The sequence below is a fragment of the Nyctereutes procyonoides genome, unplaced genomic scaffold (genome assembly GCF_905146905.1).
Source record: "Nyctereutes procyonoides isolate TBG_1078 unplaced genomic scaffold, NYPRO_anot_genome, whole genome shotgun sequence".
NCBI lineage: Eukaryota > Metazoa > Chordata > Mammalia > Carnivora > Canidae > Nyctereutes > Nyctereutes procyonoides.
The window spans coordinates 27,381,156-27,408,817 of NW_026575142.1; the positions used below are offsets into that span (position 1 = coordinate 27,381,156).

The following is a 27,662-nucleotide window of genomic DNA, read 5'->3' on the forward strand; positions in this document are numbered from 1 at the left end:
CTCCCGCAGCCTCCCCGCCGGCGGGCCAGCGCTGTGGAGCCCGGCCGTCCTGCCCGGGGCTGGGCCGCGGGGCCGCGCCGTCGGGGCCGCTCCGTCGGGGCCGCGTCTCCCCTCCCGGCCGAGCCGGGCCCGGCGCAGGGACAGCCGCGTCCGCCCCGCCGCCAAACGCCGGGCGCTCCCAGGAGGAATTTTCTGCCGGAGACGCAGCCAATAAACTCCGCTTAACTCCCGCCCGCCCCCCGGGCTTCCGAGCTGCAGTTTCAAAAAGCTTCAAAGCCAGGAATGTGGGATTCGTCTCCCGATCCCCAGCAGGCAAATGTGGTTACAGATGTTGCACGAGACTTTGCCAAGTTTAAAGCCCTTCCCTCCCCGCCGTCACCCGGCGGCGAGGCTGCAGGCCGGGCGGGGCGCGCCGCGCAGGGGCCGGGGCGGGGGCCGGGGCCGGGGCCGGGGCCGGGGCCGCCGGGCGCTCCGCTCGCCCCGGGCTCTAGGCGCCGTCGGTCTGTCCGGCCCGCGCCAGACGTGGCTCCCCTCCCCCCGCGCCCACAGCCCCTTTCCCCCGGAGTTTTCAGCGCTCCCTGCCTGGGAGAGAAGCTGCAGAGGAAGCTACCGAGGGAGGAAAAAACACTGCAGGAGAAAAGTCATGGTTAAAAAGTTGTGCTTAATTTGGCTTTTGGAAGGAGGTAGCAAAGTGATCAGTGGATTTGTCCGTTTTGTTGGGCTTTCTTGTGTGTGTGTGTGTGTGTGTGTGTGTGTCTGTTTCAGAGAGATGGAGAGAGAGGAGACTAGGAGTGATGGGAATTAGGTGATGGGAAAGAGGACTGGCCTCATGCACAGTTTGTATTGTTTTTGAGAAGAGGCCGTCTAATTGAGACTTAGATATAACCCAGTGGTTTTAAAGAATCCTGTCCCAGAGATGCAGACTGCTCTGACAGCCCAAGGGAAGGCGGTGGCAAAAAATAGACACCACCTCCCTTTTCCCCCAAAAAAATTCTTCCTGGAAAGGTGGTGTTAAGAAATTTCAGAGATGGGCTGATCCAAGTGGCAGGCCTTAAATGGAAACACTATAGTATGTCTTGGCACTTGTCTCTGGAGGTGGGTGGCTGGCTGGGGGCCCGGGCTTGGGCAGCCAGCAGACACTAGACTTGTGCTGACCTCAGACACTGGCCTCGCCATCCAGCTTTACAGTATGCTTTGGTATGAAATAGGGGCCTCCCCTGTTTCGCTGGTGGGGACAAGAGGGGTCAAGAGGTTGTCCTAGGCCTGGACGGGACTTGGATCACCTGGCTCCTAAGACCTAATCACTTTGTTTTGTGATGCAGTCGTTTCTGTTTTCTGGCCTGGAACTAAACACACAAAACAAGAACCAAAAAGGAAGTCTTTTGAAGCTGCAATGTGTGGGTCTTAAATCGATGGAATTGTGTGGTGGGTTAATAGCATTTCTGCTTCACCCCACATGCACGCAGACACTCAGAAGGTGGTGAATGATGTTGCAGTAAATTCTGGATAAATGGCAAAACTCAAGAGCTGGGAGGGGGGCTAGATTGGGTTCATACCCTCCTTTTCTGGAGTTTGGGTGAATTTTTCTTGAAATGGAGAGAGCGGGTTTTAAGTAAAACTCGATTTAGGTAGTGGTTTTACAACTTTTGTACCTTGGAAGAGAGTGATCATTTGAATCCGAGTGAATTTCTTGTTATCTCTGAGTAATTTAAAAGAATATTAAGGGTGCTGCTTTGAGATGGAGGAGTTTGCCTTCTTCAGGAATGTAATTAATTTCAGAAGTGGGGAACTTAATGCCATTAATAGCATTGTAAGGTTTTTTTTTCACAGTAGTGATTTACCAAATTTTCTGCCTCTGTCCATCAAACTGCTCACAGTGATTGAAGCAGTGGAGACTATGACTTACCTTAGATTGCACTGAACCAATACTGTGAGGATCATGATAGACTTCTAGGTAGGGTTGTTGGATCAAGTAGTCCAGCCTTATGGGGGAGGAAGGGACAGGGCAGAGATGCGCTTGAAAAATGATCCTGTTATTCAAGGTCATGAGGTGAAGATTGAATCAATGTGTGTGTGTATGTGTGTGTGTGCGTGTGCGCAAAAAGTACTTTAGACAAAGAGGAGCTGGGACTGGGAACAGTCCTCTATGCTTGTTCTGCTGTTGGATCTCTGCATCTTGATTTATCTTTATGTGAAGGGGTCTAATGCACAACTTGTTAGACACTGGGGAGAAGTACACTGTTAATGGTAGCAAAAACCCTTTAATATGTTTGAATGAATTTGGTGACAGATATGTTGGGGAGCACTGGATATGTGCTAGGCACAGTGCTCAGCTCTTCACATGCATTTTTCATTACATTTTCACAGCAACCATATGTTTTATTATTATTTCACTCTTATGATGAGGAATTGAGGCTTCCTGAAATTGAGTAGTTGCCCTAGTTGTAGAGCTAGTCCGCAGTGGAGTCAGGATTTGAACCAGGAGTTTGTGGGACTCTGGAACGCGTGTCCTCAGCCCCTTTTGGCCAGCGTTTGACAAATTTCATTCACTCATACACTGTCTTCATGAGTTTGTTATGGCTAAGTTTCAGTCTATTAATTATTTAGTATTTTTCTTTAAAGTGGTGATTGCCCTTAGAAAAACTTAAAAGATGTCATCTTTTAAGAAGAACTAATATATCATTGCCATATTTGGAAAGCCAACTCCCTTGATGTAATCATAAAGATGCATTTGTACTCAGAATAAAACCCCAGATTCAGGACAATGATTAAATGATTAACTGGTTGTGTGTGTGTGTGTGTGTGTGTGTGTGTGTGTATTTTGCAGGGACCCGGGGAGGTTCAGGGAGGAAGAGGTAGGTAGATGATAGAGCATTGGTGACCTTCTGGGGTTTTGGGTTGGGTGGTGGGTTCAAGGGTGCTGATTTTATTTTTAGACTTTCTAACCTACATACGTGATACATATTTTTTGGTAAAAAGATAAAATTAAACACATGACTGTTAACATAATGACTACTTGGGGAATATTTCCCTGCACTATGATGACTGTAGACAGCTTGGTGCCTGTGCGAAGTAGGCACACAAATGCTGTTGGCTGATTGATAAGACCCCAGGTGATAATTTTAAAGCAAGTTGATTGTTGTCATACCTGAAGGAGATTGAGGTATGTCCCCCTTTTCTGTATTCTCCTGCTTCCACTCTCGTTTCAATACTGTGACCAACATCAGAGCGCGGGCTGCAGTGGTTTCTCCTGACTGTGGTTAGGGGAGGCTAGGGCTGAGCGGAAGCTGGCACTTGTCAGCCTCACCTCCTCTAGTACTCAGGATGGGTCAAAAAATGCTGTCATGAAGTGTTACAGTGCTTTCATTTTTACCCAGTGGGTACGTGTGACCATTCAGGCTGGGAAGCTGGGATTTAAGTTAAAGCAAAGCCTGGGTAAGATGTTAACAGCGTTAAACTGGCGAGGCTGAGAAGTGAAGCCATCAGAGATTTTAGTTGGAGTCCACATGGTCTCCTGTTTTACTTTCCCAAGCAAATATTGGGCACTGTGGCTTTATTCCTGGAAATGAGAATTTGAATTCGGTTTCCTGGTACAAAATGCCCTCTTTGATCTCCGGGAGTGAGAACTTTGTGTTTCTTTCTGTGGCCAGTTGCAGCTCTCCGAAGAACCAAGTGGAAGGTTTTTACCTCTTCTCTTTTAGCAGTTGGTTGGCCCTAGACTGCTCTTGCTTGCCCTGCTAGTTTAAGCAGGATTTGTCTGTTGGGAAGGGCATTCAAATCAAAGACTCCTTTTGAAAGAGCTTCCCGAATTTGGTGTGGTTGGCAAACCGTGGCCTTTGGTTCAGATGGGAGGTGGTTCTGTTTGCATTCACGCTCCCCAAATTAACGACCCCCAGCAGCTTTTTTTTTTTGAAGTTGAAACAGATACTTCCCTGTCCCCAATATTCAGACCAACTGCCCAGTTGAATAATGTTCCTGTGCTCTCATATGCATTTAGGGAAATCTGAGCTTGTTTATATGTCTAAAGACTCTTCTGTGATCCATGAGAGTTTGTTTTCCAGAGCCACCACTACTCATTTGTTTGTGTTTGGGTTTCAGTCTCTGACCAACATTCCACTTTGCCCATTCGGGTTGCTTCATTGTTTGCTCTGGGTACTTGGCCTTTATTTCTGTGATCAGGAAAGTGACTCTTAATTTTAGTTTTTCCAGATTTTGTGGAGGTTCATGCCGTAGGTGGGGTTTGGTCTTTGGACAATGGGGCCAGCTCAGGGGGTCCCCTTCAGCATAGGTATCCTCATGGTTCTTCTCTCAGGTGTCCTCGTAGGTTCAGCACTTTCTCATCTTGGAGGCCAAGCCTTGGAGTCCGTCTTTTTGCGTTGCCCTTCCCCCCACTTTTGGGGATGGCCAAATCCTCAGGGCTCAGGGTAATCTCGGAGCAGGAATGTGTCCTGGATTTTGCCTTTTGGCATTTTCCTAGCATTTTATCATCTTTACTACTCATTCTGTACTGATTGATTTTTTTGAGGGCAGAGACTTCAAGTTATTCACCCCTTCGTCTATTTGTTTGACTCCATTCATTCTCCTTGACCAACTTCAGACCTTTCAGAATTCTCTCACTGGGCTCTTTGAGGGCAAGGACTGTGTCTTATTCTTTGGTCTGTGTTTTGCACCTAACCCAGTGCCTGGCCCCGACTACACAGTCAGTAGGTGGTTTTTTAATTGTCGAGAGAATGACTGTATGATTGCGTATTAGAGAGGCAGACAAGCTCAGTACTCTAGGGAGTCAGGGAGGCAGCCTGAAAGCAGAGGATACCAGACACAGAAGTCCTTAAGCATAAGTTTGGGAAGAAGGGATGAAAGACATAAGAGCTTGGTGTTGTAACATAGTGGATTCAACAAGCATTTATTGGATTCTTTTAAACTTATGCTTCCTATTGTTTTTGGGTCTAAGGGCAAAACCTTTTTTGGGGAGGAATATCTCAACTCATATTTAATATCCTACAGAGCATGGAATCCTGTGATACTGAGTGCATGGCTGGGACTCAGTTGGTGAGTTGACTCCTTCACACTGACTTTGTCCTGTTGCATATGTTCACAAACAGTTGACAGTGAAAACAGTATGGTAGGCAACACTCCCGTGGAGGTGGAATATGGATGACCTTTTTGGAAAATGGAGAGATTCCAGAGTGAACTTCTCTTTTGGTAGGTTTTTAAGGGCCGATTTGAGTGGGCATGCCATGTCGACCTTTTCTGCTTGAATGCTTGATAGCTGGGTGCCTTGCTCGTCTGTGAAAGCTAGGATGGGTCCTCGCTAGCCTCCACGCAGCATGGACGACATTGAAAATAAGATCGCTCTGGGGTGCCTGGCTAGCTGAATTGGTAGAGCATGCTGCTCTTGATCCCTGGGGTCATGAGTTCAAGTTCTACATTGGATGTAGAGCTTACTTAAAAAAAATTATAACACAGAGAAAACAAGATTGCTCCAGTTTTTCTTTTTTCTTTTTAAAGCAATCATGGAAGAATTATTGATTGAACTTCTAAAAATAACTTGAGTTTGATGGGAAATGTACAGAGGAGATAAAGGAACATAGGAGTGGTCTGAGACAAAGCTGGATATTAGAGGTGGGATGGTACTTGGAATTTGAAGAGACTGGATACTGAGAAAGATGTGCAATAAAAAGAACTTGAGAAAAGGCATTCTGGTGTAGAGGGGATGAGTTGAGATATTTTTTTTTCTTTTTTTTTTCTTTTTTTTTATGAGTTGAGATATTTTAAGCCAACTTCCTCTATTGTAGCTACTGGTGAGTGGTGGGGTACTCTTCGGGAAAACATAATGTGCCTGATGGATCACTCTCCTTAAGTTATAGGTTAATACTTATACTTTAATACTCACTTATAAGTGAGTACCACTAAGGAAGCTGAAGCTTTTGGACTCGTAACTTGATGTCAGGGACTTAACACAAGATAGAAATATATACATAGGACAACCAGTAGGAGGGAAAAGTGTAGGTGGTTATCTGGAGTGACCTTTATCTTCCTTTTGAGAATAAGGAAAATGGTAAGGGACAAGTGTGCCAAGTGATATATTTTTTTTAGATGTTTTTGAACTTGAGGAACTGAACTGTTGTGCACAACAGGTGGCAAGAACAAATATTCTCTTACTTTATGAGTGTGGCCCTAGTAAAAAATGGAAAATCTCAGTCCCTGGAGATTATATAAACATAAATGTTCTATTTCAGTGTTTTAAAAACATTTTTTACTCGCAGCAATACATTTTACATCATGACTGAGTACACACACATACACACATGCATATTAAAAATAAAGCTGAATTACAATTTTTACAAAACAATATAGCAGTGCTTCCTAATTTCTAGTCTTTTTTTTTTTTTTTAAATTCTGGTTTCTGTTTACTAAATTGATTTCACAACTTGCTAATAGGTTCTAACTAGCAGTTTGGAAAAAAAAAAACCCACAACTATTCGAGATATTGTGGAAATCAGCCTTAATTTGTTTATTGGACATTTGCTAATCTGGATGAGAATTTTGTTTTTCTTTTTGTTGAGTCTCAATTATTCTACAGATGGTCCGTGCCCTTCTGCTCTCCCACCATTCCCCTACCCATTGTTTTTTCTTCCCTGTGTAGGGGGTCTTTGCTTGTTTCTGTATATCAGATTAAAGTGACTAATATGTGCTTTGGACCAGCTCCAAAAGTACATGATCGTCTTGATCCTAATCGGCATCATAGGTGGGCCTAATTAATTTAAACTGGGGGCAGGAGCCACTTAGATCCCTGTTTATTTAGATTATACTTGAAATGGGATGGTGGCTGTCAGTAATGAGGGGATAGCAGGAGTCCCTTTTTAGGTCACCTGCACCGAAAGGAGAATGGGCAAGAAGTAGGCGAGGTGACCCGATACAGTTATTGTTCCAAAACACAAAACAAGGCTAGTAGGGGCCAGCTCTTTGCATCCAAAGATGTAAGAGCTGAATTGGTGGCTGCAGTCCTCGTAGCTGTCATTGTCCTTATCATTAAAATCCCTTCCTGCCTTGCTGCTGCTCCTCCATCATTTCCCCTTTTCTTCTTCCTTCATTTGTTGAGCATTTATCAAGGCCTCCCGGACTTGGGGCTGGGCATGGAAAGGACAGTAAAATTAAGTTGATCTTAGGCTGCACTGGAGTAAGAGGCCACTAAGAGGAAGACTGAAGAATCGGACATCTAACTATAAACGGCAGGAGGCCAAGTATCTTGGTCAGGAGACACAGAGGGATAAGGAGCAAATAACACTTGCGGAAGTGACACGCTGGCCTTGGAAAAAGGTACCACTTTGATGGTACCGTTTTGAGCATCGTACAGATGTGGACTAGGCACCCTGCCCAAGCAGGGAACGGGCGAGTGCCTATGAGGTGGCTGGCTTTCGTTTAAGGGCCAAGTTGTATAAACGCATTTGCACGTATTTGTCGCTCCAGGAATTGGGCTGTGTGCCTTGAGGTGCAGCTCCTTGGGGAGGCAGCGGGACCTGGGCCGGCTGAAGGCCGAGCTGACTCGGGCTCTGGAGCGGAGCTGGGTAGGACGGTCGGTGCGGCGGCGCCTTCTGTTGCACACGCTGGCCTGTCCTGTCACGTTTTGCTGGGCGTATGTGGCAGCGCCTGGAGCGACCAGCCGGGTGACGTGGTGTGACTGTGTAGAGTACGGTGGGGTTTGCGCGGTGGAAGAACGTGGAAACGGAGGCTGAGAGCCAAATTTTGGTTTACTTTGAGTGCCGGGCTCAAAATTTTAGACTTGGTTCTAAAAGCGCGTCCGTGAGCCCGCGGCCGTGGGGAGGCCTGTGTGCTCTCCCCTGAGGCTCACCCCTGCTGACCGACCTACTCTCCTACCCCCATTTTACAGCAGGAGAAACCGAGACTTCAGAGGGGGATGGAAGATGTTGGAGGTCACACACCTGAACTTGCACCCACGCTGTCCACCCCAAAGTCACTTGCTCTAAAGCAGACTTTGAAAACCCGTGGTCCCGGGCCCAGCGCCCCTCAGAGTTCTGTCCCGTGTGATCCCGAACGTATGACAGTTTTTCCTTCTCATTGTTGAAGTAGTTGCTGTCGTTTAAACTTGGGGGTATTTCCAGTAAAACGTTCAACTCTGCACGTTCTTCTGCGAACCTGCGGGCCTGGCAGCTCGGGCCCAGGCCTCTGCGGGGACCTGACCTCCCTCCCAGGCCCGAGGCCGGCGTCGCGCTGTCCCTGTGGGCCTCTCGGTGGGTGCCCTGGTGGGTAGGCTTCTCTGTCGCCGCCCTGAGGGGTGAGGGTGGGTGCCCAGGAGCTGAGGGAAACGAGCGGATGGAATCAGGGTTTGGGCCTCGGGCCGGAGAAGCTGTAAGGTGCACAAATCATTTTTGTGAAGAAGGGAAGGAGCGAGTGAGAGGCAGAAGCATCTGGCCCAGAGCATGGTGTTGATCTTAAAACGAAAGGTTAAGAGCTGGTCTGGAGCAAGGCATGGTATTGGGTTTCCGCTTCTGGAGTTAGCACAGAGAAGAGGGCTTCCTGGAGGCTTGTGAGGAGTTGGAAACACGGCCCTGGACCCAGCAGATAAGGGTTTGGAGCTGTGGGAATTCGATCTGTGTCACAGGATGCCATCCGAGGGCACTTGGATCTGGGGGAGAAAGGTCCCTTTTGGAACTAGGAAGAAATGGGCTGAGGTCTGAATGGTAAAATGAACCAGCTACACAAACAGCTCAAAGTCTCTTATTGACTTTTTTGGGTCAAGCGCCTTATCTTGCAAATAAATCAAATGTTTATCCTAATAAAGGAATACGTTACAGTCTTCAACTTTTGACCGTGGGGCCTGATAAACATCTGCTCATAGAATCAGAGGCACATATACTGTGATGGCTGACACCTGCAATTTAGGTTTATGCCCTATTGCACTGAGCCTAAATTAAGTGAAAGGAACCCTAACGATTTCTTTCTTTTTTCTTTTCTTTTCTTTTTTTCTTCTTTTCTTTTCCTTTTCTTTCTTTCCTTCCTTCCTTTCCTTCTTTTCTTTTCTTTCTTTCTTTTTTTCTTTTCTTTTCTTTTCTTTTCTTTTCTTTTCTTTTCTTTTCTTTTCTTTTCTTTTCTTTTCTTTCTTTCCTTCTTTCCTTCTTTCCTTCATCACAGGTGACAGAAAAAGTGGTTACTCTAGCCCTGTGAGATGGGAAAAACAGTGCCAGGAGCGAATGATTTGTTTTCAGATTTATTCTTTTAGCCAGTTTAGAATGGAATGTCCTTTTTAAATTACAGATGAGTTTTTTTTTTCTTCTTCTTATCTTGGCTTGTTTGTTTAGGATTCCCTCCAACACATTGTTACCTAATCAGCTAGCTGTTCTCCTTCTCCCACTTGGTTCCCCTTGTGATCCCTGAAGGTCTTATTGTTTTAGGACATTCTAGGCACAGGTGGAGTGAATCTTTCCCAGATGTGGCCTTTGAGCATGAAAATCTTCCAGGAGGGAATTTCTTTTGTTCTCATACTTTTTTTTTTTAAATTAAGTTTTTGATTTTAATTCCAGTATAGTTAACTTACAGTGTTATATCGTTTTCATGCTTTTGTCTCAGACATTACAGTCTCCTTTTTGGGCCACATGACTTAAACAAAAACAAACCCAAATTGGTGTTTTTATTTCTTTTTTTTTTTTTTTTTTTTTTTTTTTTTTTAAATTTTTATTTATTTATGATAGGCACACAGTGAGAGAGAGAGAGGCAGAGACACAGGCAGAGGGAGAAGCAGGCTCCATGCACCGGGAGCCCGACGTGGGATTTGATCCAGGGTCTCCAGGATCACGCCCCGGGCCAAAGGCAGGCGCCAAACCACTGCGCCACCCAGGGATCCCGGTGTTTTTATTTCTAATTCATAGCTTTATTTCATTACGTGAATACATTGATGTGGATTCCCATAATTTTTTTCTTAATAACCAGATATTTTTATTTTTTACAATAGTTTATGTTTTAGAGACAATATGTGGTACATGTGCTCAGTAGAAGATTTGAAGTATAGGAAGGGTGTATAGGGAAGGTAACTTTTGTCTTCCAGCTTTTTCTTTACCTTCCTAGAGAAAAACCATCATTAAAACTGATTGTGTATCCTTCCAGGGATCATTTTTATATTTACAAACACATACTAATGTGTTTTTCTTATAAATATAGTATATCGTACAATTTGGGTTCTTTACCTGACTTTTTTCACTGAATTTTTCTTGGAAATCTTTTCCTATCGGTATGAGCAATTCTCTTATTCTTTTGAAAGGTAATTCCTTCGTGTAGGTGTATTATAATTTATGGAAGTAGTCTTTTACTTATTTTAGGTGACATTATGTGTTACAGTGTGGCAGTGACTCTTTACATATGCTACTATGTAGATCTGTCTGTCTCCTGTAGCTGGCTGTAAATATCAAGGACTGGAATTACTGAATCTAAGGATATTTACTTTTTTTTTTTTAAGATTTTACTTATTCATGAGAGAGAAAGAGAGAGGCAGAGACACAGGCAGAGGGAGAAGCAGGCGCCATGCAGGGAGCCCGATGTGGGAATCGATCCCAGGTCTCCAGGATCACACCCTGGGCTGAAGGCAGCGCTAAACCACTGAGCCACCCAGGCTGCCCTGGGTATTTACATTTTAAATTATAGTATAGGTTGTACCAAGAATTCGATTTTTGAGTTGTTGTAATGAAGCAAAGTGATGTGGTGGAAATGACAAAGCAATGCGTGAGACTCAAGCAGGAATCTGTTCTCTGGTGTAAATCAATTTTGTGGCCCAAGAAAGTCACTTTCTTGACTTTTTTCTTTATGGCACTTTCCTCATCTTTGGAAAGAGCATAGACTCAGCTATTTCTGAAGTTTAATAATTTGTTGATTATCTTTCAGTCTGCCTGCTTTTTAGTACTTCCAGTAAATGGAACCTGATGATTTTTTTTTTTTCCTATGTAAGTTTGAGTCTGAAGAACCCTGGGCTTTGGAAGCCTTGCTAACCACAGCTTTACTTTGATTGTTTTAAAGCACTGTGTCTGGTTTGTGCTTTATGTTAAAAGCAGAGCTTATATGGCTGATTATCTTTAGAAAAAATATGGTGAGTGGTAAGTAGGCATTTAGTGACCAAGAAACTTGTATAGTCAGCTTTTTATTATTGATCAAGAATAGAGGCAATGGATTTTTAGACTTAGGGAAAAAGTTTTATTTTTGTAATAGCTTTTTAAAAAAGCAATAAGCATATGATAGACAGTTTTTAAGAAACAGCAAAATTTTATTTATGATTTTGGAGCCTACCAGAGTGGGCTGCTTTTGATCGTTCAAACTTTTTATAATATGAAGAAGATATGTTAGGGGATTGTTGCAAATTTTGAGGTATTTAGCTGGTGTAGCTTAATAAAATGGTTGGGTTTCCTGGCAGTTACCAAATTAGATGTATTTAAAAATTCAAACTCAAGTAAATAAAATTTAATATAAAATTCATGTTTTTTCCCATGCTGCATTTTTTTCTTTAGAAATTGGCTCCCCCAGAATTAAGCAACATACTTAGATTTTTTATTTCAAAGACTTAAAAATTTTGGGCTGCCAATATAAATGTAATTTTCCTGGAAAAGATTTTGAGCCCTTGGTTACTCATAAAAAAAAAAAAATTACTTACTAAAGCTCTTTAAATATACAAATGTATTCATCTAGCTGTAGAGTAGCAAAACAAAACAAAACACTTAAATGTTCTTTAATAACCTATACATATAACCTTTACGTATGTTAGGTACATAAAATATACATTTTTATTCACGAAATGGAACATTATATAGTCATCAAAATTTTTTATCTCGTGAGTTTTCAGGAACAGATCTCACCTTCAAAGTAACCTTCTCAAAAGAGGGTTTTGTTGGCTATTCCATCTAGTTAGATCCTTTCTTCTTTTCTGTATATATCTGTGGGGTAAGTACCAAGAGCCAAGACTGTTTGGTACTCTGAGTGTGCATGTGTGTCCTATGCTTGGTATGCTGCTTTATCCATAGTGGGCATGCAAAAATGTGGGGGATGAATAGGACAGGCTCTTGTATACAAAACAACATTAAGTAGAAAAAGCAGGCACAAAAACTATACAGTTCCATACCCATAAATTTTTTTTTTATTTTTTTTCTTTATTTATTTATGATAGTCACACACACACACAGAGAGAGAGAGAGAGAGAGAGAGAGAGGCAGAGACACAGGCAGAGGGAGAAGCAGGCTCCATGCACCGGGAGCCCGACGTGGGATTCGATCCCGGGTCTCCAGGATCGCGCCCTGGGCCAAAGGCAGGCACTAAACCGCTGCGCCACCCAGGGATCCCAACCCATAAATTCTATATAATTCCATAAGTGTAAGTAAACAGAAGACAGTACAATTCCAGACATATATATATATATATGTATGTATATACGTGTGTGTGTGTGTGTGTATGTGTATATATACACACACATATGGACATGGAGGGGAAAAAAAGGCTGGTAGGAAATAAACAGGCCTGTTAACAGTTACTGTCTTTGAGCTGTGGGTCATGCATAATTTTGAAGAAAAAGATCTTTAAATACAAACGGGTGAAGTAAATATTGGAAGATTATGTCACCTCAGGAATGTATTTTACCCTTTCAGCATTAAAGGTGGTCACCTTACCTAAAATGATGTATTACAACACCGTGGCCTTTTCTCCTCTTGAGTAAAATGTACTGTATCTCTGTAGTGTGACAGGTTTTATATCTACTTTAGAATTAAATTATGATCTGAGAGTTGCACTTTTAAGAAACTGGTTTTAATTTTACATCAGATGAAGTTAAAGGGTAGTGAAAGTATATTAGATCTGGTACAAGTGTCTAATTATAATTATTGACACATTTTCAAATGCTCTCTTAAGTATGATACATTGCCCATGATTTTGACAGCTGTGACTACATTAAACCTGCTGGAGCACTCTGCACAAAGGTTTGTTTAAACTTAGAATTGTCAGAAGGAATCTTTGTGAAGTAGATGAACACAGATTTAGAGGTCAAATGGTGTTTTATTTCCCACTGTGCCTGGTGATTTTTGTCTGTTAAATGTTAATCAGAAGATTATCTGGATTTAGTTTTCATTTCAGGAAAACTGAGAATTTAATTTTTTTTTTATATAGTGTAAAGAATAGGTGATGCTATTCATTTATGATTTGATTCTCTGCAGCGTTAGCTTAGATTCTGCTTCTTTCTCTTGCCTAAGGTCTCCAACCACGAAACTCCGAACCCACAAACTTGATTCTGCATGACAACCTTACTTTCTAAAGGTCTCCCTAGACCAAGTTCATGTATTATCTCCTCTGTTTGGCTATTCCTTCTCTCTCTATAGATTTGTTGAGTAGCTACTATGTGCCAGGCACTGAACGTATGTAGACAGAACGGCTGTCGGAGGGCTCAGCTTGGGAGAGGCAGAAAAATAAATAGCCAGATTACAACAGAGCAAACACCAGAATGGGACTCTGAACCTGAAGACGGGGTGTGCGGTTTTATTCGAGGGGGCATCTGAAGTCCTCTTTTCAGAAGAAGGATATTCTTGAGCATCTTGAAGGTTGAGGAAGAAGGTAGCAGGTGAGAAAGGGGCCTTTGAGGCACAGAGGCTTTTAGGAAAGACAGCATCCTTCAGAACCAAGTGTTACCAGAGCTCTGCTCCTCAAAAGTTTGGTGCTTGGTTCAGCAGGAGTGGCACCGCTGGGGCACTGGCCTCTCCAGAAATGGGGAGTGTCAGGGCCACCCAGTTCTGAACTAGAATCAGTGTTGCAACAGGATCCCCAGGTGACTTGAATGCTTGTAGAAGTCAGAGAAACAAGCATGAGAGCTAGGGAAGGAGACTGCCTGCTAAGGAGCCTGGACTTTTGTTTTCAAACATGGGATTGATAATGAAAAATAACTTTATCAGATTTATCTTTTCCCCAAGTTATCTGGAAGTACAAGTGAGGCAGGATGTTCGAAGAAGTTTCTTGAAACTGAAATCAAAAAGTCCTCAAGTAAGTTTGAGAAATGCAGGACATTACACTCTTCTCTCTGCCAGTATAAATTTTCATAGTAAATTGAAAGTTCTGAGAATTGGCTTTGAGGGACCCCTTATCACATACCCTGGGATAGCCTGGATATCCCTAGTCTTTGAGGTTATTCCACCGTGGACCCCTTTGTTAACACCCTGGGGAGGGTGGATAGCATTTTGCAGAACACATTTTGGGAAATGCTAGCACTCATTCCCACACTTGAGACATTGCCTTACTCAGGGTGACCATCTCTCTGGGGTTGCCAGAGACTGAGGGCCATTGTAGGGTTGCTAGACGTTCCGTGCTGAAGTTGTGGGCAGACAAGGTGAGTTGGGTACCCTTCCTATTCGTGTTCTGTGCCTTTGACTAATTACTTCATTTTCTTTAGATGGGCTCAATCTTTGACCTTAAATACCTATTTTAGGCTCATTCTAATGGGATAATACCCAAATTTACTTGCACATTTGAAGCACCAGAGGGATTTCCAAACCCAGTGCTCATTCCCACCCTATGGACCCTGGCTTGGGATTTTTTTATAGCCCCCTAGATTAGGGGCGTGAAAGCTCGTTCAAAACAACTATCACTGAAAATGCAGTATTGATATACACCTTAAGAGTTGATTTTAATCTCATTGAATTAATTTAATTAATTTCTATTCTAGAAGAGAAGCATTAATCATCAAAGAAAAAAAGGTTCTAGAACTTGATCTAGCATCATGTTGGGGGATCACCAGTAGTACGCGTTCCACACTTTGGGAAACAGTTGTGTGGAGGCTGGGGATCCCAGACTGGCCAAGCAGTGGCGACAAATGTGCCTGAGAAGATGGTGGAGGTTTCAGAGCTGTCGAGGGGAGTGAGGTGTTGAGATGTGGAAAATTGATCTGATCCTGATCGGTGTGGTTTGGTAGCAGGAGGAAAGTCTCTGGGTACATTGGTTATAGATGTGATCCCGTAACAGGATAGGGAGGGGTAAAGAATGCAGGAAGGTGAAGGGCTGAATTCACGAGTCCTGTTTGAAAGGCCTTGGGACATCCTGGGGGAGTTGACCAATGGCGTGTTAGAAGAAAAGAGCAGTTAGAAAGGGCTGGGCTGGAAACAAATGAGAGCCTGTCCAGGTCCTTATGGCAGTGATTCCCCAGGTGGGGAATCAGCTTGCCTGGGGACAGGGTTGAGGGTGGTCTGCAGCCAGGGCCCAGGATGAGTGCGGGGAGAAGGCCCTGGGGTGGGGGGGAGAGTCTGGGAACGGCCCCAGGAGTAGGAGGGATGCTCGGGAGAGTGTCTTCCTGCATTCACCCTAAAGAAGGTAGTCCTGTGAACCAGATAGATAAGAGCTCCAGAGGGCAGTTTGTTTTGGTTATTCAGGACGTCATTAGTCATGTTTGTGTGAATTTGGCATGAGGGAGGACACAAGATTACAGCGGGTCCAGAGGAAAGAGACTTGCTAGAGCTAGTTTTAACTGAAGAAAAAGCCTGGGATCGTATGGGACCTTAGGGAATAAATCTGGGTTTGTTTGGGAAGTAGTCATCCTCTGGTTACTCATGGAAGTTATTTCAGCAAGGCACAAAGATCATAACGAATATTCAGATATTCACAGACAAATTGCCAGAGCTCTCTGGGGTTCCATAAAATCGCTTTAACTTTCAAATCGTACCATTCACGTTTTCTCTCCTTCTTTTACTATTCCCTGGACACAATGTCAAATTCTGAATTTATATGTTTATAAATGTCATTAGACATTTTTTTTTTTTTTAATGCGGATGATACGGCCACATGTGATTGAGCATGCCACCTTTGTTCCTTTGTAGTTGACGTTTGTGGAGGGTTTGCAGTTTCCCAAAGCAACATCCCATCGTATGTGAGCTGCAGTAACCTTTGTACGGAAGGCAGGGCTGAGAAAATTCTTCCGTTTTACAGGGAAGAAGAATAGGAGCTCTGAGGTTTAATATATTGAGGAGGACTTGCCCACGATTGATGACTTAGTGATCGGGCCAGGATGGAATCCTGGCACCGTGCTTCTTCCATCACATTCTGGAATGGGTGGGGGTGGAGAGTACCCCCCCCATCCTCCAATTAGTCTGTAAGTTCTTTGAGGGCAAAACTTGCTGCCCTCAGTGGCTCCTGCTGTTTATTGACTCCTTCACCCATTACTGTAAAGAGGCCTGGGAGGTGGTAGTGGGCAGGAAGCCTGTTGGCCCAAACTTCCCACTCACGAGGTACCTCACACTGGTCTTGACATTACTTTTGAATGACAGGGCCTCAGAAACATAACAACAGGATTGAACGAAGGCATCGTGGGTCATGTTACTTTGAACTTGTGTCTCATTACTGAACCATGTAATTATCTTGAGACCAGCCCAATAATACCGCCTGGCATGGCTTGTAAACATTGAATACATACACGGTTTTTGTCACTCTGTTTTGGCATTTCTTCATATTTTAATACCAGAAGTCCTCTTAGTGGAAGAGGCCCAAAGCTTTCTGGACTTCAGAGAGGCTTTCCTTTATGTCTGAGGTTCCCTGATGGGCTGTGAAGAGTGGTGTGAAGGTGGATCAGCCTCTCTGACCACGTTCGCAGTTCAGGAGAGCTGGTCTTGTTTTGTAGTCCTTACAGGGCACGTAGTGGGCACTCAGTAAATACTGTTTTGAATAAGGGAGATGCTGTTTTGTATCACACATTCTCCATTTTATCACAAGGGACCATTATCAATGTTTTCTTGTTTTTTAAGATTTTATTTATTTATTCATGAGAGACACAGGGAGCGAGAGAGAGAGAGGCAGAGACACAGGCGGAGGGAGAAGCAGGCTCCATGCAGGGAGCCCCATGTGGGACTCGATCCCGGGACTCCAGAATCATGCCCCAGGCTGAAGGCGGTGCTAAACCGCTGAGCCCCCCTGGCTGCCCATCAATGTTTTTAAAATGACTTTTTTTTTTCCTTGTGAGTCATTAAAAGATACGATGCTAGGTTTTGGGGAAAGGGAATGATGAAAGAGAATGAAGAAATGGAATCAGCAAGTTTTAGGACAAGAGACGGGAGGTTTTGAGTGAGCTGTGAAAAGTTGAAAGCAGGGAGTCGCTTGGGGGAACTGGAAGGATGTCAGGCACTTTTGAAGGAGCCCATGGAGGCCAGGTGAGGACGAGACAGGAGTAATTCTAATCTGATGATGTCTTGGAGGAGAAAACTGAAGAAGGTCTTTTTCAAGCTTAATTATAGCCACGGGACAAAAGCGCTTTATAGCACTTTTTTTCTACTTCTGCGAAGAGGTGCTAGTGTGTAAGCTCTTTTGTAGGGTCCCGTCCAAGCAGTCGCACTTCAGACCACATTAAAATGTCTTCTATTTAAGTTTTTAATTTTTTACTTTTTAAAAAAGATTTGTTTGAGAGGGATAGAGAGAGAATGAATGATCTGGGGGAGGGGCAGTGGAAGAGGGAGAAGCAGACTCCCCGCTGAGCAGGGGGCCTGATGGGGGATGCGGGGCTCCGTCCCAGCACCCTGAGATCATGGGCTAACGCCCAACGACTGAGCCACCGCGACGTCCCCAGATACATTATTTTTCAAGACTGCAGTGGATTGGGGAAGAGGCATAAAATTTTGAGTCCCTTTTTTGTATTTATGTTAAAATTTCAAGCTACTGGTTCAGCGTGAAGCGAGGAACTCTTTAGTCACTGAGGAAATTTAGGCAGATGAGTTGCTGTTTGGTCATCAGAAAATGCGCCGTTAGGAGCTTGTTTCTCTTGAGAGGAGGGAGAGGCCGACTGTGAGTCAGAGCGGAAGGTCGTGCCCCCCACTGGCTGTCGCCTCCCTCCTGCTGGAGGACGGACCCACAGGGCTCCTCCTTCAGACTGCAGGGCCTGCTGGTGCGGGCACCCGCCAGGGCCGCGTGTGTGTGTGTGTGTGTGTGTGTGTGTGTGTGTGTCCGTGTCCGTGTGTGTCCCTGCTGCTGAGTGAGTGAGGTGCACCTGAGTTGTCCTCTTAGGGAAGGGGCTTTAGCCAGTTCAGCCCCTGGAAGGGCCACGTGCCCGCCTGAATGGATGGGCCGGGCCTTGCTTTCGTGAGGGGCCTGTCAGTTGTGCGGCGGCGGCTGTCACGGGAAAGACCAAGAGGCGGGAAACCCATGGGAGGAGCGGCCTGTGCTGTGCCTTCTGTGTGCCCGTCCTGTGCCAAGCGCCGTCGTTCTTTCCCTCTGGCTTTGCTCTCGGTCTTCCGGTGGTTTCCGTACCGTGTCCCAGTTCGCTGGTGATCGCGATCATCACCGAAACTTGGTGTGAGTTTCTGAGTAGAGCCGTGTCTATGGAAGGTGGATGTGGACTTAGGAATTAAAAAAAAAAAAAAAAAAAAAAGGCTTCCGTCATCTTTCTTCTTTCAAACTTTTATGATCCATGGATGGTCTATTTTGATTCATGCTTTTATCTGTTCTTTTGAAAACATGTTTAGTTATTCGGTGCAGGTGAGTGGTGGGCCCTGTGCTGCCCCCAGAGATGCTGTTCCCCGCCTCAGGAGTAATCGCGGCTTAGAAGCGCGGCCCTTGCCTGGGCGGTCACAGTCGGGATGGGCCCGCGCAGCCGGCACAGGAGTGTGCAGGAGCCGCAGCGGCGGGGCCGGAGGAGGAGGAGCGCCCAACCCGCCGCGGGGGAAGGATGTAGCGAAGTGTCTGGCCCAAGGAGGAACTAAGTGCACGCTTGAAAAATAAGTAAAAATGGCCTGGCAGCGTAGGGCAGCCTGTCCTAACCTGGCGGACGGCCCCAGACAGGTGGGAGGCGTGAGCAGAGCGTGGCGCCCGCGCGACCCCAGGAGTGTGGCTTAGGGCTTACGGCTCCTGAGGGCATTGATGTGGCCTGAGGCCGGAGAGGTGGGTGAAGGCCACGCCGTGAGGACTCCGTATTCTGCGCTGCACGACTCCGAGCGTGCTCCCAAAGCCTGTTAGCTGTTCGGGAATTTGGGGTAGGAAAGGGCCCGAGTCCGCGCGGGTTTCCGAGCATTCGCCGGCAGCAGTTTTGAAGATGACCTTTAGTTATTTTATTTGTTCATTTAGGCAATGGACTGAAATGTGGGTGTCCCCCAAAATTCGTGTGTTGAAACTCTGACCCCCCAGTGTGATGGTTACAGAGCTTCCTTTTTTTTTTTTTTTTTTTAAGATTTTATTTGTTTATTCATGAGAGACACGGACTGAGAGAGAGAGAGGCAGAGACACGGGCGGAGGGAGAAGCAGGCTCCGTGCAGGGAGCCCGAGGCGGGACTCGATCCCGGACCCCGGGGTCAACCGCTGGGCCCCCGGGGGTCCCGGTACAGGCTCCCTAAGCTTAGGGTAGGGCAAATCCTGACAAACGCAGTGCCCCGGGTCGGAAAGCCCGGGGCGCGCGCTCGACGCCCGTTAGCCCGGAGTCGGGCAAACCCCTGTGACCCAGAGCCCCTTGATGATAAGTCGTCGACGGTCTCGGGTGCTCGCGGCCCGTGGCGCTGCGGTGCGACCCGGAGAGGGGCCCCGGGCAGGCCGCGGTCGGCGTGGCGCCTGGCGGGCCCGGGCCCGGGCTGTGTCAGGGTCTCTCCGACGCAGAATCTGAGGCCCGGTTTGCGCCGAACGCGCTGCGCTTTCGCACCGCCGTCCCCGTCAGAGGCTCGCAAGGTCTGCGTCGGAAGGAAGCGGGAGGCGTCCGGGCCCAAGGGGAGTAGCGCGAGGCGGGGAGGGAGGCCCCGAGGTTGGCCCCGCCCTGAGGCGCCGCCGCCGGCCTGGCCACGTGCCCCCGGTGAGGACGCGCGGGAGGGCGGGCGTGTGGCCCCGGGACTGGCCCCTCAGGGACCGAGCGGCGCTGCTTGAGCCTCCAGAGCGGGACAGACCCCGCCTGTTCCAGCCGCGCGGCCTTCTGAGGGGCTCCCGGGCTCTCCTGGTTATTTGGGCGATGAGGAAACTGGGTTTGCTGGGAACTGCTGCGCTTCGGGGATCAGGGCGCCCGGGGCCCCTGCCGCGCGCTGCGCCCGCCCCGTGCGACGGTGACCTCAGGACAGTGTGTTTGTTCGCGGGAAGATGTGGCTTAGACGTGCCGCGGCGCGGCGCCTCCGCTGTCCCAGAGGCTTCCAGGCTGGGCCTGGTCTCCCTCCCAAGGCCTTGCTTTGTGTCTTCTTCTGCCCTTTTGCCTCCCTCCTCCGCTTCATCCTCTCTGTTGGCGTTTGCCTTGGGCTCAGACATAGGTTGACGCCTTCCCCGTCCTGAGACGCAGTTTTGAGCCCCGAAACTTTCATGAGCTGCTTTCTGAGGAAGCATTTCCAAAAAACAAAACAAAACAAAAAAAAAAAACCGAGTCTGCGTTCATTGCTGCCGCTTAAGCCCCTTGTCATCGTCTTTGAGACAGAACATTCTGTCTTTCTCCCCATTCCTCTGAAGTCGCTCCCGCTCACTGTTTCTGAAGCGCCAGGCGGGGGCCTCAGGGGTGACCGACTGTGGCCTCCTCAGGGGCCCCTGCGTGGTGGTGGAGTCGGGGGGGGGGGGCTGTCCAGCAGCACCACACCGCCCTGCCTTGTGCCCTCTGCGAGCCCTCGGCCGTGGCACCTCCTCAGGGTTAGGGATGCAGCGCCGGGAGGTGCCCTTTCTACCTGTAGACACTGTGTATTTTCACGGATTGTTTGTTTTCACCCATAATAAAGTGCAGCTTCTGTTGACCCTTTGGCCATAGTTCTCTTAGCTATAAGAAATCGAGAAGAATACTGTAGTTAGGTGATTAGAACTGTCCTCCCCCTCCGCCCCCCAATACTCTTATCAGAGCCCGATGTTTCTGGAGCTTCTGTGGTCTTGCCCGCCTGTTGCGCGTGTCTTTGCCTGCTTGAAAGTCTTTCAAGGTCGGTATTTACAGTGGATGGCATCGCGGTGCATCTGACTGGATTTTCTGTCTTCCGATTTTTTTGGCTTCCATGCTTGCGCGGTGCAGCCCAAACTGCCGTAATTCCGACAGCCACGTAGTCCTGCTTAGGTGAGGTGACTACCAACAGGAATCTCAAAATTTATCCTGTTCTGTCATAGCTGCCTCATATCCTAGGTGCTGCTGCTACATCCTGTTTCCCTCCAATTCCACGTGTCCACTTGTGCTGTGTTTTTTTTTTTTTTTTTATTCCCTTCACTAAATAGAAGACCTTACCTTTACCTGGAGTAATTTTCGGTTTGTCAGTTCTCACATGTGGCAATAACCTTGAACATTTTGGATTCCCTAATGCATCCTTTGAGTGCACTAACTTACAGATACATCTGCTTATCGTTTTGTCCATCTTGACCACAGGTATTTCGTAAGAGCCTTTGTCAGACAGACGCCTTGCCAAAATCTAGAAGTGTGTGTTTCCTTGAACTCACAGTTTCAGAGTCTTATTGAAACAGGAAATTAGGTTAATCTTGTATGACCTGCTCTTAGTATTGGGGTCCCCAGGGATTATCATCTGCTAAATGTTTAAAATCCATTCTCAAATCTTGCCCGGGACTTTGGTCTGTGTCTCTATAGTCTGTTAACATTTTCCCCTTGTTTAAATTTTTTAGAGCTTTTATTGATTACTTAATCCTTTCTGACTTAGTTTTTTACTGGCTTCTTTGTACCTTTTCCACCAAATTCTGGAATTTTCTGAGATAGATTGTTTCTCTTTTAATTTCCATCCTCTAAGATTCTTTTTTTTTTTTAACAGTTTTTTCATTTTAATTCCAGTTAGTTAACATACCATGTTATAGTGGTTTCAGGTGTACCATATAGTGATTCAGCACTTCTTTACATCACCCAGTGCTCATCACAAGTGTGCTCCTTACTTCCCATCACTTATTTCACCCATTCCCCGCCCCCCACCTCCATTCTGGAAACCAGCAGGGTGTTCTCTATAATTAACCAATTTCTTGGTTTCTCTCTCTCTTTCCCTTTGCTCATTTGTTCTCTAAAGTTCTGAATACTTTCATTATCCAATAAGGTGGCCACTAGCCACAGTCTACAGAAGAAGTTCTCGGGTGTATGGAATTGACTGACTTCAAGTTGAAAGCCAGAGCAGGAAACACTGACACATGGAGTAGAAGGTTAAGTTTGACTATTCTGGGAATCAGAAGAAGAGCACCAAGGAGAGAAGTGGCCAAGATTTAACCAGTCAGACTTGCCTGTTGCTATTGCCAGATTATCCATGTATGGTATATTCGTTACCCTGTCTGTTGCTAACAATGAGTCATTTTGCAAATAAATATTAATAAATTTTTTGTGTAGAGTATTTTTTAAATAAAAACCCTGTGGGTAGTGATAATAAGTTTTGGAAGCAAAATAAATCCTTAAATTGGTAATTTTGACATGTGATTCTGCATAGTGCTACTAACCTATTCAAATGCTACATATTTGTTGTCATTTCCTAGTGTTTGCTTACTCTTATATGCTTCAGTTTTGTAAGTACTACCAAGCTTAACATTCCTTATTAAACATTTAAAAAATATATTCGTAATAGTAAGGAGTGAAGAATATTGGGAATGTTATAAAATAGCTTGTGATTTCAAGAATTCCCAGGAATCTCAATTGCTGCTTCTCAGATCCCAAAGGTTGATGTCTGTAGGGAATAATCCACAGTGCTTGTTCCCAAAACTACTTGATCCTGATCTAAAATGTGGTAGGTTCAGAAATTATGATTAAGAGTTTAGAAACTGTTAAGGCAATTTGATGTTGCCGCGATTGACATGTGATCAGTGGACTCAGCTCACTGGACAGGATTTCTTACATCGGTTTTGATCCATTCTAGATGGTAAATTCAGTTGAATCAGCACTGGTCTAAATGAGAGAGTGATGGCTCCGACCAGGCTTGGAAGTATGAGAAGAGGTTGATTGGAATCAGGATATGCTTTGAAGATTGGGCCAATGGGATTCATTACTGGATTAGATGCCGGAGTGTTCTAGATTATCTTTCCCTCAAGTACTTCATTTGTAAAATGGGGAATGTTATGAGAGCTACACTCAGGATTGTTATATCTACCTCAAGTGTTTCTCTGAGCTTGCTGGAAATCCCTTGCATGTGCTGCTGCTAATGTAATCTTCCTAATCCGGTTATATAATTTCCTTGACCCTTAACCCATCAACTACTCACTATTGCATTTAGAAGAAGTTTTAAACTGTGTAGGTTGACTTTTAGGATGTGTGGCATCTTCCTTTAGACTCTTTCCCATGGTTGTCTTATACCACGACCTCTCATACTCTTGGCTGTGCTGTTTCATTCAGTCTGTTGCTGCACAATAAACCATCCCAAATATGGTGGTATAAAACTCCAAGCCTTTTGTTGTGATCATAGTTTAGTGAATCTGGATTTGAACAGTGCACAGCAAGGACAGTGTGTCTCTATTTTACTGTGTCTGGTGTCTTAGTTGAGAATGTTTGAAGGTTGGGGGCTGTAATCACCTGAAGTCTCATTCACTCACATGTCTGGTGGGTGATGCTGCCTGTCAGCTAAAACGCCTACATGTGGTCTCTCTGAGCTTCCTCAGAGCATGGCGGCGGAGTTCCAAGAGCAGGTGTCACAGGAAACAGGAAATGGAAGCTTCTAGTTTCCTGAGGATTGTTCCTGGCAACTGTTACAATGTCACTTCCACCATATTCTATCGCTCACACAGTCACATAGCCCAGATTCAAGGGGAGGGGATGTAGCGCCTGCGCCTTGATGGGAAGAGGGCCAGTGAATCTTGGGGCCATGTTTTAAATCTACCGCAGCCTACTGTTAGCCGCCTTCCTCTGTACTGTGTCTGATTTTCTCTGTCAGCTGCTGTCCCCCCATCTCTCCCTCCCCCCTCCACTCTCTCTTCCCACCCCAGTTCAAATGTCATTTCTTTTACCATGCGCCTTTGCCATATCCCATTCTCTGGTGAAAATCAGTGTCTCCGTCCTGTAAGTGCTTTATTATTTTTTTCTTTATTCGTAGATTATAAACTCTTTGAAGGTAAGGACCATATCTTGTTTACCTTTGCATGATCTAAGCAGATACAGTCCTTGATTGTACATTCAGTATCGAACTGAGTCTCAAATTTGGGACCCAGATGGGTTGGGACTTGGCAGTGGTTAAGTAGAAAATTTTAATGAGAAAATTAAAAACTTTCCTTTTAATACAGATTGTTTCAAAGATTTTTTTTTTTAAACTAGCTTTCTGTTGAAAAGTAAGACTTATGAACTTTTCTCCCCGTAGCATTACATTAGAGGAGAGTAGCTTTTTGATACTATCTAATTCCTGTCCAGTTCAATCCCTGCTACCCATGCCTTACTGTTTTTACAAACTGTGAGTTTTAATCTATTACTAGATCAATTTAGTGAGTCACACCCAACATTAGAAATAAAAGGGAATAGAATTTCGAATAAAAACTCATGTATTGCAAGAGTAAGAATTGCCTCATGAAATTTTTGTTTTGGTTTTACATATGTATGTATGTAATGGGTTGAAATGTAAGATATTTTTTACTACAGTTGGGGTCAAAAAGCTTGAAAGACATTCTCCTGTTCAACTGCCTTCTAAACTCTTGGTATTCTAATTCCCTCCTTCCCTCCCTCCCTGCCTTCTTTCCTTCCCTTTTTAGATTTATTGCTTTTGATATTTTTAATAATCTTTTCTGAAAAAGATTATTTTAGAGGGAGAGAGAGTGAGCGTGTGCATGTGTGCACATATGTGAGCACACATACTAGGGGAGGGGCAGAGGGAGAGAGAATATCAAGCAGACCCCCTGTTCCCCTGTTCGGTGCAGAGCCTGAGGCGGGGCTCTATTTCAGGACCCTGAGATCAAAACCTGAGCTGAAATCAAGAGTTGCTTAATTGACTGAGCCACTCAAGTGCCCCTGATGATTTTTTTTCTAAAGGCTAATGTGCAGATCTCTTCTGAGGACCTTGTATACACCATCGTTTATGATCAAGCTTTTCTTCACTTATCTAGCCTCTTTTAATAATAAACCTCACTGTTCTAATGTGACCTATTGCTTACTCTTCTCTTTTGGAGACTTTAAGCCTAGTCTTCTGTCCTCAAGAGGAGAAGAGGTGAAATTAGATAATTCCTTTTCCTCTTTTATGTTTTTATGGAGGTATAGCACACATATTGTAAAATGCACACATCCTTAGCAAACAGCTCGGTGAATTTTGACATCTGATTTCATCCATGTAAGGCATCATGCAGATGAAGATAGAAAACATTTCTATCATCCCAGAGCTTATTCTTTTTTTTTTTTTAATAAATATTTATTTATTTATTCCAGAGAGAGAGAGAGAGAATGAGAAAGCATGTGCACGCACGGGGTCAGGGAGAGGCAAAGGGAGAGAATCTCAAGCGGACTCTGCGCTGAGCACAGAGCCCTAACTTGGGGCTCCATCCCACAATTCTGAGATCATGACCTGAGCCAAGATCAGCGTTAGATGGCCAACTGACTATGCCACCCAGATGTCCCAGAAAGAGATTTATTCTTAAATCCTTTCTGGAACAAGGTGGGTGAGTGGGTGAGTAAATTAGTAGATTCTCTCTATCTTCTGAATCCTATGGCATATATAGGTAATAATGTTGAATTTTGAAGTGTATGAAGGTCTAAAGCAATTGAGTTAGGAAGTGTTAAGATAGAGAATGTTGAATATGAATTTTTGAAGAATAAGACAGGACCAGCATAGGTGAGCTGAGGGGAAGAACAATGAAGAATCATTTCCAGAGGAATTCAGGAAGTTTTATCTGAATTTCAGAGGAGAAAGCATAAAACCTAGTTTGGGATTGCCACTGTAACAAGTCATGACAAACTTAGTATCTTGAAACAACACAAATGGTGTTCTCTTAGAGTTCTGGAGGCTCTGAGAGAAGAGTCTCTTTCCTTTGGCTTATGTCTCCTTTCCTCTGTCTTCACAGCATATCCCTTCAGTCTTTCTGTTGTCACACTGCTTTCTCACTGTAGTTGAGCCTCCCTCTGCCTTCCTCTTAACAGGACACTTGTGATTACATTTAAGGCCAGCCGGATAATCCAGGATGATCTCCCCATCTCAAGATCTTTAGTTTAATCATATCTGCTGAGTTCCTTCGTCATAGAAGGTAACGTCCACAGATTCTGGGGATTAGGACGTGGACACTTGGTTTCTGTTCCTCAAAGAATCCTTCTTCACAACAAGAAGGTCTGTTGGATATTTGCTTTTAGTTCATTCTCCTTTTTCACATTAAGTTACTTTTCCTTGAAAACTCCATTGCACATTTTTTTCCCTGGCTCAGATGTCTTTGGTGACTCCCCTATTAACTAATAAAATTAACATGACCTAGATCGACATTCCACTTGCTTTCTCCAGCATGTTCTACATTCAGGCTTCTCTCTATGGTCTCTAGTGCAGCAGCGTGCATTTCCTCATTGTGCTTCCACTACCGCTGGCTCTCTGCTTGCAGTGCCCATGGTACCCTGGGCCATCCTCCTCCTCCTGCCCAGGGTGTCCTGTACCATTCCTGTAAGGCCTCTTCCCTGAGCAGCATTTTCCACACCTTCTGTGTTCATTTCCTAGGCTTCCAGAACAAATTGCCACGGTCTTGGTGGTTTCAAACTCCAGAATTTTATTCCTACACAGTTGTGGAGACCAGAAGTCTGGAATCAGGATGTCGGGCCTGGCTGTGCTTCTCTGATGTCCCTAGGTGGGGATCCTTCCCTGCTCTGCTTTCTGGTGCTCCAAGCGATTCTTAGTTTGTGGCTATATATCTCCAGCCTCTGCTCCATCTGCACATGGCCTTCCCTTCTCTCCATGACTCTCTGCGCCTCTTAGAAGGACACTTGTTGGAGTTAGGCCCCACCTGAGTAATCCAGGACATTCTCATCTCAAGATGCTTAATTTAATGATATCTGCAAAGACCCTTTTTCCAAATAAAGTCACATTCACAAGTTCTAGGAATTGGGTTGTGGATACACCTTTTGGGAGGTGTATCTCCCCATTCAACCCATGACACATCTCAGCCAGCAGTTGCGGTTTATTTCCTTGACCTCTTGACATTAGTGACATAACTTTAGACTTGGAACCCCCCATCTTTGTCCTGTTATTTTGTGCTTTAATGGATAATTCCTGCCCTTGAAGGCAAGAAGGTTTCTTTTGCCAAGCAACCCTTAGCTCCTGGCAGGGAGCTTAAGAAATGATAAAGAGGAGTTTTTTGCTTTTTTTTTTTTTTTTTTGAATAAAACAGAAGCATGTAAGCATCCTGGCATGGTGATTGTCAGGGTGCTATTTTGAAATATAGCAAGTCATCTTTCTCAGTGTTTTTGGTTTATTAATTTCTGGTACGTTGTGTGGGGAGCTTTTTACGTCTCAGAAACGTCCAGTGAGTAGTCGGGAGGGGGGCAGCTCTGAAACAACGGAGGAGCCCACGGGGCAGGGCAGGCCTGGTGGGGATGGTGCGTTCGGAGCCCTGCGAGGTGAAGCTCCGAGGCCACTTGGCTGGCAGATCCATCACTGTCTGGAATTTGTCTTACCTGGTCTCTTGGAAATCTTAGGCTTCACCGGAACCCTTTCCAGTGGATTCTTTCCAGACCGAGGTGCCGCCCCTCGGTCTCCCTGAGCACAGTGGAGTACACCGACTCAGCCTGGCTGCCCCCAAGGGCCAGCCTTGCCATGTCATCCACGCCACAGGCTCGGTCTCCTTGGCCTGCCCCACAAACACAGCTG

The 27,662-nt window shown here is 45.2% G+C and overlaps 1 protein-coding gene across 3 annotated transcripts in view; it reads left to right on the forward strand.

The window, feature by feature from the left end:
- ACVR1 (activin A receptor type 1) overlaps positions 1–27,662 on the forward strand; it is a 128,618-nt gene that overhangs the window by 287 nt on the left and 100,669 nt on the right. The window lies entirely within an intron of this gene.